Source organism: Malania oleifera, chromosome 13, assembly GCF_029873635.1.
Source record: "Malania oleifera isolate guangnan ecotype guangnan chromosome 13, ASM2987363v1, whole genome shotgun sequence".
NCBI classification, from domain to species: domain Eukaryota; kingdom Viridiplantae; phylum Streptophyta; class Magnoliopsida; order Santalales; family Ximeniaceae; genus Malania; species Malania oleifera.
This window is the reverse complement of record NC_080429.1, coordinates 79,126,159-79,134,003: the sequence shown is the minus strand read 5'-3', so window position 1 is coordinate 79,134,003 and position 7,845 is coordinate 79,126,159.

Below are 7,845 nucleotides of genomic sequence, written 5' to 3'. Positions count from 1 at the left end.
TAAATAGAGCATTTTTCCATAAAAATCATGCATACACAATTCAGTATACACAAGTAGTTCAATATGTCCAAGCACAAGTAAATAAGTAGGTCCAATCTCAAACAGTTTATTATGTCCAACCAGACACATAGTAATAACTAGTATATCTCAATAGCAAAAGAACTTCATTAGAAGTTAAATAGTTTTCATTAGCTCAAAATAGTGTATCAAAATAACCAATGATGCAAGCAGCACATTCCAATTCAAAAGACACATACAAGTGTCAAACATAAGTAAACATGTAACGACCCAACATTTCTATCCATTTTTTTTTCTGTCACACTATAAAACATATCTATCATCATTCACGGCCCAGAATAGGCGACGTGGTAAGTTGTGCAATCCATGTATTCTACCTATGCAGCGGTAAACATACATCCAAAACATAACCCAAAAATATGCAATACCAGAGTTCTACGGACCACCTGTATATACAAACACATATATACATCATTTCCCAAAAATTTCAAAATTCTGTGGGCTTTACTATCCAGCCCAAGACTCACCCCAAAGCTACGCCGACTCAGCCGCCCCCTCTACCTCTGAGTCGGTCCTGCATGCCTCTCTGGGTTACCTGAAATATTTATAACACTAGGGTGAGACACCTCTTAGTAAGGAGAAACATACTATTACCAGTGTGTGGCATATGATTCTGTACATAAAACATAACTTTTAATTAAAATTATAAATAGGATATCATGTAAAAAGTATTTGTATAATAATCCACATCTATGTCATTTAAAATGCATTATTTTATGAGTTATCTATTCAATCATAGTTCTATCTATATTAAATAGTCTTTGTTTTCTATGAATGCTATAAATACATACATAACTCTAAAAGCTTCCTTAGATAGCTATATGTTATGATTTAACCCCTCATGACGGGGTTGTGCGGCACGCAAGCGAAACCTATCACTAGCTGACCGACCAGGATAAGTCAACTAAACTCCGAAAGTCAGATCAGCCTCCTCAACCCTAACTGATGGGGAACCTGTCCACAACATAGGCATGATCGACTACTGAAAATCCACATACTATCTGAGTTATGTGGTTGCACTCTGAACTGAAAATAGCTACGGTACCATGCTCTAAAACTGAATTGGTCCATCAAGGTCTGATACTATATATATATATATATATAACTGAAAATTCTATTATACTATTTTACCATGATTCTGATATAATTTAATTAACCATAACATGAAATAACTGAACTGAATATGCTGTATAATCTGAATAACTGTATAATTGAATACTGAATATCTGAAGATTTAAATTCTAAATATCTAAAATGTTATGGTTCTGGAATTTGTAAAATCATGGTATACCGAAAAGGTTGTATTATATATATTTTTTCTGAATATATTCCATAAATTATGATTCTGCAAAATCTAAAAATATCTTTCTTTCCGTAAATATTTATACATGTATAAATGTCGTACATCATGATATTCTGAAATACGTATAAATTATGTATAACAATATTTTCTACTAAGATACTGTAAATCATGATATCTAGAAACTGTATAAATACTGTACTAATTTGATACTAACTCATGCCACACAACTAAATAAAAGCTCATTTATTAAAATCTGTATAAATCTATATTTTGACATAATCAAATCACACCTTGATCTTATATTCAAATATTATAATTGATACTGATCGAAAATTCATGAATTTGCTAGCATAACATATTTCCCTTACCTAACTAGCTGGAAGGCTCGCCCAACTTATCCCCACACTCACGACGTACTATTCCCTAAATCCTGAAATAATTCATATTTCCAATAATTCAACTATATTTCCCCAAACCTACATACTCATAATTTACCGAACTATAATTTACCTGGGTTCCTGGAAATATTCTCTAGGGTTCTCAACCTATGCCTGTAGGGTCCCAAAAACACCCTAACCTTGAAAACATCGCACCCTAACTTTATTCCACAAAACATCAGTATGTTCTCATAGAATACAAAATCTCAATACAGATAAGCCTGCTAATACTGAAAATACCCAAATAATCTACTTACCCTAAATTTGGGATGGTGCCCAAGTAGGCCTAACCAATGATATACTCCAGTAGATATGAAGAGAAACTTCCTAGAAGTAGCGTGGAGGCTTCTGATCATCGAACCGGCGAAGAACGGGACAAAAATTGAAGAGAGAAGAGGACGAGGATGAATTATAGAGAGAGAAGGAGCTCAGCATGTGATTCTCTCGTAGGAAAAATGAATTTGGGCCTTATATAGAATGTTTGTCCATGTGGCCTCGTCGACGAGCCACATCTCCTCGTCAACGAGTACTTAACCCTCGTCGACGAGTTTCAAACCCTAGAATAGGCCTCTTGGTAAGTTCTCGTCGACAAGACACACGTCCACGTCAACGAGCCCAAGAGCTGATTCGTCAACGAATGCTCCACGCTCGTCGACGAGACCCTGCTAAGTTCCCTATTTGAAATTCCCTTTCCTTTCCTTTCCCTTATTATTTAATTGCTATAAATTTTTCGGGTTTCTACATTCTCCCCTCCTTATAAAATTTCGTCCTCAAAATTTGCTATATGTATTGAACACCATCCTTAAAGAAAAATAGGCTACTTATTTTATTAATTACCCTCACTTAGGGCAGTGGAAAACCGTGGTTACATTCAAGGTTTTGGGAGATTACAAATACATAAAATAAAATTCTCCAAAAACCAAAATACTACCTATTATCAAAAAATTTATGACATACACTAACTAACCTACATAAAAGAAATCCTACATACTTACCTGAGTCTTTTCCTAACTATTGCTGGGCCCCACCAAAGAGGTGCAGGTATTTCTATCATATTTTTTCTTCAAGCTCCCAAGAAGCTTCGCCCACCGCATGATTCCTCCACGAGACTTTTACTAACAGTATTTTATTACTACGGAATTCATGTTCCTTCATGTCTAGAATCTGTACTCGAGTTTCCTCATAAGCTAAGGTATCACTGAGTTCTAACTCTACATATCTGATGACATGGGAGGGATCTGAGATGTATTTCCTTAACATAGAAACATGAAATATATCATGTATTATGAACAAAACTGGTGGTAAAGCTAGCTGATAGGCAACTGACCCAACCTTCTCAAGTATCTCAAATGGGCCAATAAACCTAGGGCTCAACTTACCCTTCCTCCAAAACCTCATGACTCCTTCAGTGGTGCTATTTTCAAAAACACATGGTCACCCACTTTAAATTCTAATTCGCGGAGGCGAATATCTGCATAGTTTTTCTGTTGACTCTGAGCTGCACTGAGTCCGTCTCGAATAAGCCGAACTTTATCGTACGCCTGCTGTACCATTTTTGGCCCCAAAACTCATCTTTCACTAAACTCATCCCAATATAGAGGAGAATGACACTGCCTACCATAAAGCACCTCGTAAGGTGTCATGTCGATGCTGGCTTGATAGTTGTTATTGTATGCAAATTCAACCAATGGCATAAACTAGGTCCAACTACCTCCAAAATCCATCACGCATGCTCGAAACATATCTTCTAATATCTGAATCGTCCTCTCAATCTGCCCATCCGTCTGAGGATGAAACGACGTGCTAAATGATAACTAAGATCCCAAATCCTCCTACAAGCTCCTAAAAAATCGTGACATGAAACGTGGGTCTCGGTTTGATACTACAGACACTGGCACACCATGTGATCGCACAATCTCTTGAATATATATCTCTGTTAGTCTATCCATGGAATAGTTGACTTTAATAGGGATAAAGTGAGCGGTCTTTGTCAATCGATCTACGACCACCCAAATAGCATTTTTTCCCTGGCACGCTAGCAGTAAACCTGTCACAAAATCCATAGAGACGTGGTCACACTTCCATTCCTGGATGAAAAGTAGTTGCAACTGTCCTGCCGGCCTCTAGTGCTCACCTTTAACCTACTGGCACGTCAAAAACTGTTGCACAAATTCGACAATCTCCCTCTTCATACCACTCCACCAAAAATACTCTCGCAGATCCCTATACATTTTAGTACTACTTGGATGAACCATGTACAATAATCTATGAGCCTCCTCTAGAATGGTCCTTCTGATACCCGTATTTGCAGGCACATACAACTTGGAACAGAACCCCAAAGCCCTGTCATCAGCAATGCTGAACTCCTCTCCCTGTCCATCCCGAACCCTAGCTATCAGCTCTACTAATTCTGCATCATCCCCCTGAGCGGCTTTAATCCTTTCTTGTAGGGTAGGCTGCACCACTAGGTTTGCAATAAATGTCTGGTGATCACTATCTACTAATTTCACGCCGAGTCTCTCTAAATCCATCAAGATTGGGTGCCAAACTACTATTGCTAACTGTACTGCACCCACTGATTTATGGCTCAGTGCCTCACTCACCACATTTGCTTTACCTGGGTGGTAGCTGATGGTGTAATCATGAAATTGGAATAGCTATCCCAAAAGGGGGGGGGGGGTGAATTAGGATTTAAAAATTTTATTCCTCCTTTTGTATTCCTTTTGTGTTATAACAATAATCAATGCTCAAATACAATTCAAATTAATTCAGAGTAATTACACTAAAAATGAAATTATCAACCACTCAATACTTGTAATAATAGCCTTGTATCAATATGAAAATTTTCTGAACTTGTATAAACCCTGTAGCACACTTTGTATAAGCCTTGTATCACAATCACACTTCTTCCTAATGTTAAGCTTTTAAATAAACTTTCAAATTAATGAGTCAAGGATGATCAACCAACGTAGTCCCTTTTAATTTTTGCAATCAATGTTGATCAATCCAAAACAAATTACCTTCCGGTCTATTTAACAACCGAACACTCAGAATTTATGAATTTTAAAGCAACCACACTGATTGTATCTTTTGCTAAAAAATAAAGAGTAGGGAAGAGAAATAAGAACATAGGGTTTTACGAGGTTCAGTTTAAACACAGCCTACGTCCTCGCCCTTGGCAAAACCACCAAAGGCAAAATCACCATTGCTTTACCAGGCGGAACAATACCAGTTACAACACTCCTTGGGTAAGGCTAGAGCCCACTGTGAAACCCTATGGATGAAAGGCTTAAAAAGACTAGATGTTACTACCCATATCAACAAGGTGCACCTTTCTTTTCGGGAGCCTTCTCATAAGAACTCCACGGTTAAGTGTGCTCGTCTTGGAGCAATCTTGGGATGGGTGATCGCTTGGGAAGTTTTCTCAGGAAGTGTGTGAGTGAGAACAAAACACACTGAAAAGGACACGTGTTGGTCTGTAGGGCCAATCATTAGTCCGATAAGGCCCGCCCCCTATTGTCTGGTCCAAGTGGAGGAAGAGAGACACAGTGCTCCCTGGCAAACCCAGGTTGGGGCGTTACAGATGGTATCAGACCCAACACTTAGCCAAAAGTGTGATGAGATTCACATCGCCTAGGTTTAGAAATGTGGGTTTGCAATGAAGACGTTGCGTTCTATAAGTGGGGGAGAATGTGATACCCCATGGATGAAAGACTTAAAAAGACTAGATGTTACTACCCATATCAACAAGGTGCACCTTTCTTTTCGGGAGCCTTCTCATAAGAACTCCACGGTTAAGCGTGTTTGGCTTGGAGCAATCTTGGGATGGGTGACCTCCTGGGAAGTTTTCTCAGGAAATGTGTGAGCGAGGACAAAACATACTAAAAATGACACGTTTTGGTCTGTGGTGCTAGTCATTAGTCCGATAAGGCCCGCCCCCAGTTGTCTGGTCTAGGTGGAGGAGGAGAGACGCAGTGCTCCCTGCCAGACTCAAGTTGGGGCGTTACACCCACCTTCTCCAAACAATATCCCCTTATTTGGTCCAATGATTTAGCACTCGAACTGTCAATCAATCTGTTACAAAGATTCAAAACAAGGTGTACAAGAACTTGCTCCTCAAAGAGCTGATTAGTACAAATTAAAAACTATATACTTCAGTAAATTCAGAATATAAACTTTAGAATGAAGCTCTAGAAATTTATCATCGTAGGTATCTTTCAATGGATGAAAGAATCAACAATCGATACACAAACACAGTGAGAAACTTAGCAAGACTTTAGAGATTTTCGTGAGTGATAAGAGCAATAGAGAGCTTTCAGAATTTCAGTAAGCTTTGAGAGAGTATGAGAGCTTAGTTGATTTCTTGGTTTCTAAATTGATGAACCTCTAGGGTATTTATAGATGAAGAAAGACTTCTTGCTTGTTCTCCAAGTTTACTTGGAGTAGGGTCCAAGTTGTAAATTAATTTGGGCTTTTAAATTTCAAAAATATGCCCGTTGAGAATTTTGAAAAGTGCCACGAGCCAGACGACTATGAAGACACTGGCAGTTGTCTGTCCATATATAACGTTCATATTTTTTCAAACCGAAAGGTGGTAGTCGGCTGTCCTCATGTTGGCAGTCGTCTGTCACTAAAATAACTCAGTTTTAAAACAACTCAGAAGGGTGGCAGTTGACTGGTAGAACACACACAAATGACTCACTAGTCACTGGCAGTCACCTGTCAATTTGTTGACAATCGTATGTCAAACTTCTGTTCTTCTTAGTTTAGGTCATTTAACTTGCCAGTCATCTGTCCTTACACAGATAGTCATCTGTTAGCTGGCTGTAAGTCATTTTTTTTATTTCTCTCTCTTTTGTTTAATTAACCTTGGAATTTTAACTTGTTTTAATTTTTGAAAAACATGTTCCAAGATTTTAAAACTTCGGATTTCTAAGTGTCTTTACCTAATGAGTTTCAAAATGAAAATGTCATATTTGAATCAACTTTGAAGTACTTACAAAACTTGTTCTATAAACACATTTGACACATCTTTGCTTTGAGTCCTTTCAATGTTGCACTTCAATCTTTTAGACTTCTATGAGCTTTCATTATGGATCTTTGGTATTCATATGTGAATTTCCTTGTTCCTTGATCCTTGTAAGCTTTCATGTTAAGTTATGTGAATTTTGAGCAAATCATCTTTACCTAAAATAATATCACTTGAAAATTCATTAAATAACTTTACTTTGTTATCATCAAAACCAAGAGTTTGTAAGTCTAACTAGGCCAACAATCTCCCCATTTTTGATGCTGACAAAGAATGAGCAAAGATATAAAATTAAAATTAATGCTTCCCCTGTCAATAAGCATAGATTTAAAATAATCTTATTAAGACATAAGTTAAGAAGATTTGAAAGTTCTAGGATTAAAGCATATATATTCATAAAACTCTTCATAGACTCATAATACATTAGACTGGAAATAAAAATACACAGATAGGTTCAAATTTCAGAATTGGAAATAAATACATACATAAACAAATACATACATAGATGAACTAGAAATAAATACATACTTAAAAAAATACATACATAGACAAACTGGAAATAAGTACATACATAGACGAACTGGAAATAAATACATATATAAACAAATACATACATAGACGAACTGGAAATAAATACATACATAGACTCATAGACTTTGCTCACACACATACTCTCCCTTTTGACATCAACAAAAAGGCATACAATCAGAAACTAAGCATGTGTAGCATAAAAAATAGAAAAAAAAACAACATCAAAAGTCTATGTATCAGAAACTGTGTCACTATCTTCAGCAATTCCTTTGCCTTTGGATTCTTCTTCGTCTTCTTCTTCTTCTTCTTCTTCTTCTTCTTCTTCTTCTTCTTGACATTTTGTGTGACATAGTTAGTGCTCTATTTTGGCAATCCGATTATCTAGCAAAGTGTATTTTTCATCAATCTTTGAGATCTTATTCTGAAGAGAAGCAAAATTTTCCCTCATTTCAGAACTGAAACTGGTA